General features: G+C 38.2%; 1 pseudogene; it reads left to right on the top strand.

Moving 5' to 3' along the window:
* Nucleotides 1-11,920, top strand: part of LOC147911632 (TGF-beta-activated kinase 1 and MAP3K7-binding protein 3-like) — a 78,166-nt pseudogene extending 66,246 nt beyond the window's left edge.
* The last annotated feature ends 2,880 nt before the right edge of the window (nucleotides 11,921-14,800 follow it).

Genomic DNA, 14,800 nt, shown 5'->3' with positions numbered 1-14,800 from the left:
TGATTGTTTCCTCTGCTGTACAGAAGCTTTTTAGTTTGATGTAGTCCCATTTGTTTATTTTTTCTATTGTTTCTCTTGCCCGGTCAGATGTGGTGTTTGAGAAGATGTTGCTAAGACTGATGTCGAAGAGCGTACTGCCTATGTTTTCTTCTAGAAGTTTCACAGTTTCAGGTCTTACATTCAAGTCTTTAATCCATTTGGAGTTAATTTTTGTGTATGGTGTAAGATAGTGGTCTACTTTCATTTTTTTGCATGTGGCTATCCAGTTTTCCCAACACCAATTGTTGAAGAGACTTTCCTTTCTCCATTGTATGTTCTTGGCTCCTTTGTCAAAGACTAACTGTCCATAGATGTGTGGGTTTATGTCTGGGCTTTTGATTCTCTTCCATTGATCTGTGTGTCTGTTTTTGTGCCAGTACCATGCTGTTTGGTTACTATAGCTTTGTAGTATATTTTGAAATCAGGGAGTGTGATACCTCCAGCTTTGTTCTTTTTTCTTGGGATTTCTTTACCTATTTGGGGTCTTTTGTTGTTCCATATAAATTTTAGGATTCTTTGTTCTATTTCTGTGAAAAATGTTGTTGTTAAAACTTTGATGGGGTTGCATTGAATCTATAGATTGCTTTAGGAAGTATGGACATCTTAACTATGTTAATTCTTCAAATCCAAGAGCAAGCAATATATTTCTGTTTCTTTGTGTCTTTTCCAATTTCTTTCAGCAATGTTCTATTGTTTTCAGTATACAGATCTTTGACCTCTTTGGCTAAGTTTATTCCTAGGTGTTTTATTCTTTTTGTTGCACTTGTAAATGGGAATGTATTCTTAATTTCTCTTTCTGCTGCTTCATTGTTAGTGTGTAGAAATGCAACTGATTTTTTTCTGTTGATTTTGTATCCTGCAACTTTAGCATATTCCTTTATTACTTCTAAAAGTGTTTTGGTGTATTCTTTAGGATTTTCTATATGTAAAATCATGTCATCTGCAAATAGTGAGAGTTTCACTTCTTCCTTTCCAATTTGGATCTGTTTTATTTCTTTTTCTTGCCTGATTGCTCTGGCTAGGACTTCCAGTACTATGTTAAATAGCAGTGGTGACAGTGGGCATCCTTGTCTGGTTCCTGTTCTTAGAGGGATAGCTTTCAGTTTTTAACCATTGAGGATGATATTAGCTGTGGGTTTCTCATATATGGCCTTTATTATATTGAGGTACTTTCCTTCTATACCCATTTTATTTAGAGTTTTTATCATGAATGGATGCTGTATCTTGTCAGATGCTTTCTCTTGCATCTATTGAGATGATCGTGTGATTTTTAGTCCTCATTTTAGTAGTGTAGTGTATCACGTTGATTGATTTGCAAATGTTGAACCATCCCTGCATACCTAGAATAAATCCCACTTGATCATGGTGTATAATCTTTTTAACGTATTGTTGTATGTGATTTGCTAGTATTTTGTTGAGGATTTTGCATCGATGTTCATCAGTGATATTGGCCTGTAATTTTCTTTTTTTGTGTTGTCCTTGTCTGGTTTTGGTATCAGGGTAATGTCGGCTTCGTAGAATGAGTTAGGGAGCTTCCCCTCCTCTTCAGTTTTTTGGAAGAGTTTGAGAAGGATAGGTATTAAGTCTTCTTTGAATGTTTGGTAGAATTCACCAGGGAAGCCATCTGGTCCTGGAGTTTTATTTTTGGGGAGGTTTTTGATTACTGTTTTGATCTCCTTACTGGTAATTGGTCTATTCAAATTCTCTATTTCTTCTTGATCCAGTTTTGGAAGGTTGTATGATTCTAAGAATTGGTTGGCATATAGCTTTTCATAGTATTCTCTTATAACCTTTTGTATTTCTGATGTGTCTGTTGTAATTTCTCCTCTTTCATTTCTCAGTTTACTTATTTGTACCTTCTCTGTTTTTTTCTTGGTGAGTCTTGCTAAAGGTTTGTCAATTTTGTTTATATTTTCAAAGAACCAGCTTTGGTTTTATTAATTTTTTCTATTGTTTTTTTCATCTCTATTTCATTTAATACTGCTCTGATTTTTATCATTTCCCTTCCTCTACTGATTTTGGGCTTTCTTTGTTCTTCTTTCCAGTTCCTTTAGGTGCATTGTTAGATTGTTTACTTGAGATTTTTCTTGTTTGTTGAGATAGGCCTGTATTGCTATAAACTTCCCTCTTAGAACCGCCTTTGCTGTATCCCATAAATTCTGGCATGTCGTATTTTCATTTGTCTCCAGGTATTTTTTGATTTCTTCGTTGAACCAATCGTTGTTCAGTAGCATTTTTAGTTTCATACCATTGTGGTATTATTTCAATCTTCTTAAATTTATGGAGACTTGTTTTGTGGCCTAGTATGTCGTGCCACTCTCTTCTAGCCTGTAAGGTTTCTCTCTTCTAGCTGATAGCCTTATGGGTTTACTTTGTATGTAACTTGTCATTCTCTTGCAGCTTTTAGGATTCTCTCTTTATCTTTAATTCTAGACATTTTAATTATGATGTGTCTTGGTGTAGGCCTCTTTGGGTTTATCTTCTGTGGTGCTCTCTGTGCTTCCTGTACCTGGATGTCTGTTTCCTTCCTTAGGTTAGGGAAGTTTTCATCTATTATTTCTTCAAGTAGATTCTCTGACCCTTTGTCCCCCTCTTCTTCTTCTGGGACACCTATCACATGGATGTTAGTGCACTTGATGTTGTCCCAGAGGTCCCTTAGACTGTTCTCACTCTTTTTAATTCTTTTCTCTTTTACCTGTTCAGCATTGGTAATTTCTTCTAGTCTTTCTTCCAGTTTGCAGATCCATTCTTCTGTATCCTCTACTCTGCTCTTGAGTCCCTCTAGTGAATTTTTCATTTCCAGTATTATATTCTTCATTTCTGATTGGTTCTTTTTTGTGTCTTCCATTTCTTTGTTGACGTTCTCACTGAGTTCATCCATTCTTCTCCCAAGATCAGTGAGCATCCTTAACACTCTTTGTTTGAACTCTCTACTGGGTAGGTTGCTCATTTCTGTTTCATTTAGTTCTTTTTCTAGGGTTTTGTCCTGTTCCCTTACTTGGAAAGTATTCTTTTGCCTCCTCATTTTGCCTCTTTCCCTCTGCTTGTGTTTATGTATTAGGTAGGTCAGCCATGTCTCCTGCTCTTGGACCTTGTATAAGTAATGCCTTGTGAGGCTCTCCAGTATGCTTCCCTCAGTTCTGAATGTTCCAGGAGTGACCCCTATGTGGGCTACATGTGTCTTTCTGTTGTGGCTTGGTTGATGTCCCTGTAGGTGCTCAGAGAGGCCAAGCTATGCTCCTGGACAGCTGTTCTAATGTTCACCTGCTTGTAGTTGTTGTGGACCCTTCAGTCTCTTTATTGGGTGTGGGGAGCCCCAGCACAGTGGCTGCAAGTTCTAATAGCACATTCCTGTTGCAGTATTCCTATTAAGTGAGAAGGCCCCCAGTGTGGCAGGTTGTTAGGGTCAGGGCCTTACAATTGCTATAAGCCTCCAGCCTTTAGGTCTCTTGTCCCCTCTCTGAGGATTGCAGCTGGGTGGGGTTGGCCTCAGGCATGGGAGCACCCTATTGTTTCAGGCTTTGGACAGTGGGGCAGACCCCCTATGTGGGTCTTTAAGAAGCACCAGTCTTCTGCAGCTGACAAGCCCCACTGGCCACAGGTCCACACACACAGTCAACACAGTCAACAGAGTCCTGCCCTGTGTGTGCCCATCGACCTGCTGAAGTGGATCTAGTCTCTCCAAGGCGGAAGCCCCACACTATCCACCTGCTCCTTTCACATGCACTGCCCCACAGAGGTGAACCCATTCACCAGGCTGCAGGAAATCCAGGCAGCTCACTTAGCAGGCCCACAAGTTGCTTGAGGGCTTTTTCTTGGGTGGGGCCAATTCCTAGAGTGGGTTGCCTGCCCTGGCTGAGGTGGATTAAATCGATGCTGTAGTGGGTGGGACAGACCCTGGGCTAGCAGGCCCCAGGGAGAACTCCAATGGCATCTGTCAGTGTCTGTGTCAGCATGCCCACATGAGGCCACAACAATGGCCACCACCAATGTCTAAGTCCCTCTAGAGGTCTCACCTCTCACCAAGATATACTCAGAGCCTATTAGGTGCTCTTTTCACCAAAGCACTGCGCCCCTTTCTGGTGATTTTAGCTTGCTTTCTGAAACAGGTGAATCTGTGTGTGGGTTTTTTAAGAGCCAGTTTTAATTTCTTTGTGAACCAGCCTCCTGGGGTTGCTCCCCAATGTTTTAGTAGCAAACAAAGTCAGATATTATGCCACTCATCTCGATTGTGCTGGGTCCAAAAAAATGCCCACGGTAGGGGCGCTCCCGGGCTCAGGGCCCCGCTCCCCCAGGGAAGGCCACATATCTTTGTGCTGCTCCTGGGCAGCTGTGAAGCTGCATTTTTCCTTTCCAGAAGAGAATTTCTGTGTCTTCCTCCTCATTTAGCATTATTGTTTGTTGCAGGAGTTCCTCTTACCCAGTTCTCATTTCTGGCTCAGGGGTAATTTTTCCATGAGTAGTTGTAAATTGGCTGTGTCTGCGGGAGGAGGTGAGTTCAGAGTCTGCCTACGCTACCATCTTGACTTCTCCCAGTTTGCTAGTATTTTGTTGAGAATTTTTGTATCTTTATTCATCTGGGATATTGTACTGTAGTTTTCTTTCTTGTTGTGTTCTTATCTGGCTTTGGTATCAGGGTAATGCTGACCTCATAAAAAGTATGGCATGAGCCCACCTCTTTAGTATTTTGGAAAGATTTGAAAAAGATTGAGGTTGATTTTTCTTTAAATGTGTGGGAGCATTCACCCATCAAGTCAGGTGATCATGGGCTTTTCTTTGTTCGGAGGTTTTTGATTACTGATTTGATCTCCTTACTCATTATCGGCTTATTTAGATTTTGTGTTTCTTCATGATTCAGTCTTGGTAAGTTGAATGTTTCTAGAAATTTATCCCTTCTCCTTGGTTATTTAATTTGTAGGTGTGTAATTGTTCATAGTAAAGTCTTATTCTTTATATTTCTGTGGTATCATGTGTAATGTCTCCTCTTGCATTTCTGATTGAGTTTTTTTTTTTTTTTTTTGGTTAGGCTAGCTAAAGTTTTGCCAATTTTATCTTTTCAAAAACCACTTCTTAGTTTTGTTGATCTTTCCTATTATTTTTCTAATGTCTATAGCATTTATTTTGGCTCTAATGTGTATTATTTTCTTTCTTCTGCTAACTTTGGACCTAATTTGTTTGTCTTCTTCTAGTTCCCTGAGGTGTAAAGATAGGATCTTTTATTTTGGATCTTTCTTTTTTCTTTTTCTTGTCTTTGTTCATATATAACTGACATATAACATTATGTTTCAGGTGAACAACATAATGGTTCATATGATTTGTATATATTTCAAAATGGTCACCACAATAAGTCTGGTTATAAACCATTACCCCACATAGTTACAAATTTTTTTCCTGTGATGAGAACCTTTAAGATTTACTCTCTTAGCAATTTTCAATGTACAATATAGTATTATTAACTATAGTCAATACTGTACATTACATATTGAGAACTTATTTTATAACTGGATGTTTGTACCTTTTGACCACCTTCACCCATTTCACCCACCCTCTCTGGTAATCACCAATCTGTTCTCTGTATCTGTGAGTTTAGTTTTGGGGTTGGTTTGTTGTTTTTTTTTTTTAGGTTCCACATATATCATTTTTCTTAATGTAGGCATTTATAGCTATAAATTTTCCTCTTAAAACTTCTTTTGCTGCATACAGTAAGTTTTGCCATGTTGTATTTCCATTTTTATTTGTCTTGTGCTACTTTTTTAGTTCCCTTTTAACTTCTTCTTTGACCCATAGGTGGTTTAGGGGTGTGTTGTTTAATTTCCATGTTTTTGACTGTCCAATTTTCCTCCTATTATTTATTTTTAGTTTCATACTACCATTGAGTTTGGAAAATATACTTGATATAATTTCAACATCTTGAACATTTTAAGACTTATTCTGTGGCCTAAGGTATGAACTAACCTGGAGAATGTTGTAAATGTGCTTGAGAAGTATGTGTATACTTCTGCTGTCGGAAGAATTCTTCTGTATACGTCTGTTACGTCCATTTGGTCAAGAGTATACTTCATGTCAGCAGTTACTTTATTAGTTTTCTCTCTGGATCATCTATATTTGAGGGTGGGTTATTTAAATCTCTTATTATATGGTTGTTTCTTTCTCCTTTCAATTCTGTTAGTGTTTGCTTTATACAGTTAGCCCTCCATATCCACATCCATGGCTTTTGCATCCACGGATATGGAGGGCCTACTGTATTCGTTGTACTGTACCATTTTATGTAAGGGACTTGAACATGCATAGATTTTAATAACCGTGGGGGTTCCTGGAACCAACACCTCATGGATACTGAGGGATCACTGTATATCAGTACCCTGGCTGGAATGCATAAGTATTTACAATTGCTTTATCTTCTTGATGAATTGACCCCTTTATTTCTTTATTATTATATGATGGCCTTCTTTGTCTCTTTGGACCATTTTGACTTAAAGTCAATTTTCTAATTGTAGCTACCCTTGCAATATTTTGGTTATGATTATCTTGGAATATATTTTTCTATCCCTTCATTTTCAGCCTGAGTCCTTAAGCTGAAATGAGTCTCTTCCAGGTGGTGTATTGTTGGATCTTGTTTTGTTATCCTTTTAGCCACTCTGTCTTTTAGTTGGAGAATTTAATCCATTTACATTAAAATTTATTACTGATACGTAAGGACTTATTATTACCTTTTTTTGTGTGTGAGGAAGATCAGCTCTGTGCTAACATCTGTATCCAATCCTCCTCTTTTTTTTGCTGAGGAAGACTGGTCCTGGGCTAACATCTATGCCCATCTTCCTCCACTTTATATGGATCGCCGCCACAGCATGGCTTGCCAGGTGGGGGGTCAGTGCACGCCCGGGATCCGAACCAGCAAACCCCGGGCTGCTGCAGCGACACGCACACACTTAACCGCTTGTGCCATGGGGCTGGCTCCTATTATTACCTTTTGTTAATTGTTTTCTGACTGTTTTCTAGGTCCTTTGTTTCTTTCTCTCTTGCTGTTGCCAATATATATGAAGTCATGAATTTTTGTGGTGCTGTGCTTTGATTCCTTTCTCTTAATCTTTTATGTATCTACTACAGGTTTTCCTTTGTGGTGACCATGAGGCTTACATAAAATGTCCTGTAGTTATAACATCATCTTACAAGCTACTAACAGCCTAACTGTGTAGCATACAAATACTCTGTACTTTTACTTTTCTCATCACGTTTTAGTTTATTCATGTTACAGTTTACATTTTTTACATTGTGTATCTATTAGCTAATTATTGTGATTATAGTTATTTTTACTACACTTGTTTTTTAACTTATAAAACAAATGACTTATGCGCCACCTTAAAACATTAGAGAATCTGATTTTGAATATATATCATCAGTGAGTTTTATACATTTATATATTTTTATGTTGTTAATTAATATCTTTTCATTTCAATTGAAGAATTTCCTTAGCATTTCTTGTAATGCAGGTCTAGTGTGATGAATTCCCTCCCCTTTTTATTGTTTGGAGTTTTTATATCCCCTTCATTTCTGATGGATAGCTTTGCTGGGTATAGTATTCCTGATTGACAGTTTCTTTCTGTCAGTATTTTGAATATCATTCCACTCTCTCCTGATCTGCAATGTTTCTGCTGATAAAGCCAGTAATAGTCTTATGAGTGGTACCTTATAGGTGGTGAGTCTTTTTTCTCCTGCTGCCTTCAAAATTCAGTTTTTTCTTTGACTTTGACAATTTAATTATAGTGTGTCTCAGTGTAGCCCTTTTAGGGTCCAAAGTATATGGGGACCTTTGTGCCTCATGACACTGGATATCCACTTCTCTCTCTAAATTTGGAAGTTTTTTAGCTATCATTTCTTCTAATAGATTTTCTGTCGCTTTCTCTTCCCCTTCTTGGATTCACACTGTACATATATTGTTTTCTGTAATGGTGTCCCAAAAGTCCTATAGGCTTTCTTCACTCTTTTCCATTCTTTTTGCTCCTCTGACTGATAATTTCAGATGACCTGTCTTTGAGTTCACTGATTCTTTCTTCTGATTGGTCTGTCTGTTATTGTAAGTTCTCTCTTGAATTTTTTAGATCAGTTGTTGTATTCTTCAGCTCTAGGTTTTGTTTGTTTGTTTGTTTTTTCCATCACTTCTTTGTTGAATTTCTCATTTTGTTCATGTATTGTTTTCCTTATTTTATTTAGTTGTCTTTGTTTTCTTGTAATTCACTGAACTTCTTTAAGAGGATTATTTTGAATTCTTTGTCAGTCTGTTTATAGATCTCCATTTCTTCAGGGTCAATTTTGGGAGTTTTACTAGTTTCCTTGGTGATCTTATTTACCTGATTTTTGTAATCCTCGTGTCCTTGCATTAGTATCTGTGCTTTGTGGAAGGGATGTCCTCTTCCAGCCTTTTCAAGTTCACTTAGGCAGAGTAAGACTTTAACCAGTCCACCCAGGCTTGGGTTCTGGATGAGAAAGATGGTCATGTCTGTGGACAAACAGGACATTCTCTCTGGATCCCTAGTTGAGTGGGGTCGCTGTATGTCCTCTGAGGTTGAGAGTACTGCTGGCTGGGTTCCACAATTAGGTGGGTCTGTTTGCTGGGCTGCCTAGTCAGGTGGAGCTACTAACTAGGCACTGTTTTCAGGTGCACTCAGTGCCTGGGCTTCACCATTGCATCTTTTTGGGTGGAGTCCCAGGCTGTGCTCCCCAGCCAGGTGGTGCTTCTGGCTATACTCCATATTCAGTTAGGGCCACAGACTGTGCTCCATGATCAGATGGAGCCTCAAGCTTTGCACTGCAATTGGGTAGGAATGCAGGCTGAGCTCCAGATATGCAGGCTGTTGGCTAATCTTGCTATTGCACAGCATCTGTAGTTGGGGAAGGTTGAGGCTGTGCTCTGCTATTGGCTGGGGCTATCATCTGTGCTCTGCATTTGGGCGTGGTCCCTTGGACTACTTCCGTGGGCAAAGCCATAGGCTATGCTCAGTAATCCAGCAGGACTGTAGGCTGAGCCTTGAGACTGCATGGGGTCACTGTTCAGGCTCCTTCGTTGGGTAGGGATGGAGGCTATGCTTAGCAATAGGGCAGGCCTGCTAGTTTGGCTCCCTAGTCTAACGGAGCTGTAGGATGGGCTTTGCAACCAAGCAGGACCAAAGGCTGAGGACCCAGACTGTACAGAACTGCTAACTATGCTCTGTGACCTGACTGTGCCTCCAGTTGAGTTCCACAGATGGGCAGAGCTGCTGACTAGCCTCTCTGGTTGGGCACCACTGCCAGCAGGAACATGGTCCACCAAGATCTGCAGACTTGTTGCTGTGAGCTGCACTCCTTTTTTTTTTTGTTTCTAGCTGATCCCAGGTGGTCTAGCCCTGTGAATACCCCACTGTTCCCTGTAACGTGAGACCTAAGCAGGCCTCTTGAAATGCTGGGGATCTGGAGATCCACCGTGAGCTCCCTTTTCCTCACTAAAGAAACCATAGGCCCTGGGGCTCTCTTGCCATGTCTCTGCACTGGTCTAAGATGAGGGACAATGTAGTCAAAGGGAAACCATTCTTCTTACTTTTCTAAGATGGTTTCTCTTCATTTATGTGGTCAAAATGGATGCTTTTGCCTCATCCCCAGGTTCTCACAAATGTGTTGTTGTTTGTGGGATGTTGCTAATTGGTCTTTTTGTGAGGGACACTGAAACCAGGATCTACATGTTCTGCAACTTGCTGGTGTCAGAGCCGTGTGAACATTTTTTTTTTGCAAGTTTTTGTGTGAACATGTCTTCAGTACTAATGGCTACGTATACCAAAGGAATTGCTGGGTCATATGACAACTTTATGTTTAACCTCTTGAGGGATTGTCACTGTTTTCCAAAGTGACTACACTCTTTTACATTCTCAGAAGTAATGTTTCAGGTATGTGATTTCCTCTTCTTGTTTTTGGTTACTGCTATCCTGGTGGGTTGAAGTGGTATCTTGCAGTTTTGATTTGCAATTTCTTATTTATTTATTTATTTATTTATGTATTTATTTATTTATGTTTTTGTGAGGAAAATCAGCCATGAGCTAACATCTGTTGCCAATCCTTCTCTTTTATGCTGAGGAAGATTGGCCCTGGGCTAACATCTGTGTGCATCCTCCTCTACTTTATATGGGATGCTGCCACAGCATGGCTTGATATGCGGTGCATAGGTGCACACTTGGGATCCAAACCTGTGAACCGTCAGGCCGCCAAAGCAGAGCATGCTCACTTAACCACTGCACCACCAGGCCTGCCCCTGATTTGCAATTTCTTAATGACTTATGATGTCGAGCATCTTTTCATGTACTTATTGGCTGTTTGTATTTCTTTGGAGAAATGTATATTCAAATACTTTAACTATCTTTTAATTGTGTTATCTTTTCTTTATTTGAGTATAAGTATATTTTAAATAGTCTAGACAGAAGTTATCAGATACATGCTTTTCAAATATTTTCTTGTATTCCATGAGTTATCTTTTCACTTTCATTTCACGTCTTTTTTATGGTCATAGGAATAGGCAGAAGAATCTTGTAAATTTCTCTTACATTGTCAGGCTAACATCACATACCTGATTCAATCTGAGCCCTGTTGTACCTTGCAATAAGGTTCAGGCACTAAAACTCAATTCTTTTTACTTTTTATGGAATTTATCATGCCATTCCTACTCATGAAAGAAAAGTTTATAAGCAAGAGGTCAGCTTATTAATTTCAGCTGCAGCATATATTTAACTCATTGGTAACTGGTAAAGCTTCCTCAGATTCTAGTTTCTTCTGCTGCCTATTTAGGAGGGTTATCTTATGTCATAATCTGATGTGATTTCTAGTAAGTGTTTTACATATGACTTATCGTACCCTCCTGATCTTGTCCCAGATGTCAGGGTGAATTTGATCTGGAAATTTTTAGCTTTCAGTATGGACTTCTCCCCAAAAGTCATGATTTAAAATAAGAAGTAAAGAGCATTTTTACGGCCAGAGAGAATGAAGTCCTAGAAGAAACACAAGATGATTTCTGAGCTTTTAGTATTCCATAGTTTCGTAACATTTATGAAAGCAGTGTAAGCTTGCCAAGAGTTTATATTTCTATTTATAGACATTACTTGAAACTAATTTCTGAAGGGCATTTTAATGCCGAAAACATAGGAAAGAATCTAAGCATGAAAGGTGGTGGTGGTGTTTTTTTCTTTTAATTGAAATGAATTTAGCTTTATGAAAAACTATAGGGTCTTCGCCTGTCTCTTTTTATCATATTGGTAAAAAAAGTTTGTTATGGACTGTCACAACTATTTTTGAAACATTAAAAACACATGCATATTTTGGACAAATTTAATCAGATTTTTAAAATGGTGTGACGAGCACTAGAGGAAGGATAAGCAAAGTGGGCTGAAGTTTCAGGGAAGACTTATGAAGGAGAGGATTAATTCATCATGCTATATGATATTTATTTCTTTTTTTGCCTTTGCTGGAATACAACATAACTATTCAGTATCTATGGATAATGACCCCAGGCAGGTAATCTGTGCTGGACTTCTATCCGTTTTCTTATTGTAGCAAGAAAAGTAAATTATTTAGAACAAATTAGAAATATACATCCATTAACTTTCTGTTTTGTTAGGCATCTTCAGGAGATAGGTTTACTCTATTGGCTTACACATTGCTAAGAAATCTCCTCTCTTGATTTCTTTGTGGTTTTAGTTTCAATTATAGATTGCAATTGGAAAAATAACCTATTTTTCTCTTTCTGCTTTTTCAATCCTAACTTCCCGCAGAACATCCACCAGCTCCAAATGCAGTCATCGGACACAACACCAAGATGAAGACTTTGAAGGGGCTCCATGGAATTGTGATAGCTGCACTTTTTTAAACCACCCAGCACGAAATCACTGTGAGCAGTGTAAGATGCCAAAGTACGCTTGAATTCAGAAGAATCTGCACCATATGGAGAGTAAAATTTTGAGCTCTGAAATCTTGAGAATCTTTTCATGAGTCCAGCCTTTTCATTTCAGATTATATGGGAGGAGGAATGACCTTCAATTCACTTGTGCTCACTAAAGGAAAAATTGGATTTTTTTTTAACTCATTGAAAAGTGAAAGATAGAAAAAGTTACTGGAAACTGGGAATTTCTGAAAGATGTCTAGATAGAAATCAAGCACTTTTTTTGTGGAATCCCTATGGCTAAAGTTATTGCTGAGTAGCCCTTATTTTTAAACTAGTACTTTGAGTTGTGATGTGAAATTTTTTTATTTTTTATTTTTTTAAAGAGTTTATTTATTCATCTTTTTCCCCCCAAAGCCCCAGTAGATAGTTGTATGCCATAGGTTCGCCTCCTTCTAGTTGCTATACGTGGGACTTGGCCCCGGGTTGGACGGAGAAGTGGTGCCTTGGGGCGTGCCCGGGATCCGAACCCGGGCCGCCAGCATCAGAGCGCGCGCACTTAACCGCCAAGCCACGGAGCCGGCCCTGTGATGTGAAATTTTACAGTTTCTGCAGATAAAGTGTGAAATGACAGAGCAGACTCACTTGGTCACAGCTCTCTGGAAAACAAAGGTTCCTTATACTTCTTTCCATTGCTTCATGCTGAAGAGATAGATAGGAAAAAGCACCCAGAATAGTTTTGTTAATTTGCTTGTTTTATACAGAATAATAAGGGTGTTTGTAATTTTTGCTTTTTCAGAGGCAGTTTCAAATACTCCTGTGCAAAAGCAAGACCTTTTTGTTTTTGGTGAGGAAGATTAGCCCTGAACTAACATCTGTATCCAATCCTCCTCATTTTGCTGAGGAAGATTGGCCCTGGGCTAAAGTCTGTGCCCATCTTCCTCTATTTTACATGTGGGTTGCTGCCACAGCATTGTTTGAATAGCGACATGTGGGTCCACACCCGGGATCTGAACCCACAAACCCCGGGCACCAAAGCAGAGCACACGAGCTTAACCACTGCACCATTTGGCCAGTCAAAAGCAAGAGATTTTAAAATGTGATTTGTAGCAGTGATGTATGAGACATACATTACAGTCAGAGATGGTAAGATCCCTTTTGCATATATAATGATTCATCAAGTTGTTTTAACACTGGTTATTAAGTCCTAATTATGCCTCATAATTTTTTTTTAAGTTGCGTGTTTTTATTGGACCATTTATTTTCAAACTTAGAAACAAGTCCTTACAAAGTATGATTTTATAAAAGGCATTCCTGTAAAATTTCATTTTGCTAATAACGTAATGAATATATGCCAAATGCAAACCTATTTAAAAATTCTTAGAAATTTTGAGCTCTTAAGAAAAGTTTGGATAGGGACTTTCTTTTCTACTTTATAATTTTGTGAATAATTCATGCTGTTTACAGAAGAGAGAATCCTTTGTGCCACAATCTTAATTTAGCTGAAAAATAGTCAATATTAGCTGCTCCGTACAGGTTTACTTGCAAATTTATTAATAAAACAGTGTGAGAGATATTGCAGCAGATCATTATTGTAGAGTGGCACAATGTGCTATTTAAGGAGCAACAAAAAGTAAGTTAAGACATTTCATTAAGGTAAAGAACTTTGAAAACAGGAATGTTTTTAATTTAATATATTGGATTCAGAGATATAGATATTGAGTTTGTCCAGCTACCACAAGTTTAGGATTTCAATCTGTAAAATCATATGTGAATTACTGGATGTATCAGTAATAACATATGTAATTAAGGTAGCATTGCTGAGTATCATTTCTAATTCAGAATTGTATTTTGGAAATACCCACTCATCCACTCATTGGTACAGCATAAACACCAAAACGTTGCTAGGTATTCAGTCCCAGAGAATTGCACCTGAGATTATAACTCTAGGAATATACATGCTTTTATACCATGTGCACCCTGTGAACGCATGTACACTTACACAGTTAAAGGTATCACTGTATTCTCAAGTAAGCGGTATTTTTGGCATACCTGGAAAGGTAAGCTGCACTTAAGTAAAGGAAATAAAATTAGTCCTCATAGTTTTTCATCAAAAATCAGAATTTTACACTGTACACTATAATTTTACTACAGCTGTGAGAACATTTTTGATATGCAGAAAATTCCCTAAAACACATTCACACATCTCACAATGTAAGCATGCTTATGTAATTAAACTTATGAAACATCTCTCATAAAACAATTGCAGCAAAACAAAATAATTGTGAGAAGTAGTTAGGTTTAAAGGCATTGATCTGAAAACTGTTCTTTAAAGTTTTGTAACACTGGTATCTGTCACCTCTGTCTCTGTATTTAACAGTCCTGCTTTTCTGTAATGTGCCATTGCATTTGCATGGTCTCATATCTCTTTTTTATTGTTTGTCAGCCGCACTTTCTTACTGCAAGTAAGAAAAACAAGGGAAAATACATATACATATATATATATATATATATATATAAAACCAAAGAGGGTCCAGCTAAAGGTTTACCAGTATTCATGCTGACGTTCTGAAATGGCAGCAGTTAATTTGGCAGTTGGTAGTTGACAGTGAAAGTGGGATGTGGGAAAACAGTTTGGTACTCTATTATTAAAGTGATAACTTTAAAACTAATGCATGAAAAACATCAGGATTAATAAGCTATTGTCATTGTACATACATTGTGTCTATTTTAGTAAAATATCTAGTCAATCTTTGTTTTCAACTGCCAGTGTGTTTGATGCCTATGGAAGGTAGGTTATGAGATATCAGAGATTAATTGTAAAGGAGTTTTGTATGTGATAATTTCTGATTGTGTACAAGTTTTATA

This window comes from Ceratotherium simum, chromosome Y (genome assembly GCF_057802395.1).
Source record: "Ceratotherium simum simum isolate JZ-2026a chromosome Y, ASM5780239v1, whole genome shotgun sequence".
NCBI classification, from domain to species: Eukaryota; Metazoa; Chordata; class Mammalia; order Perissodactyla; family Rhinocerotidae; genus Ceratotherium; species Ceratotherium simum.
Note: the sequence above shows the minus strand (reverse complement) of the source record. Positions and strands in the feature narration are given on the sequence as shown.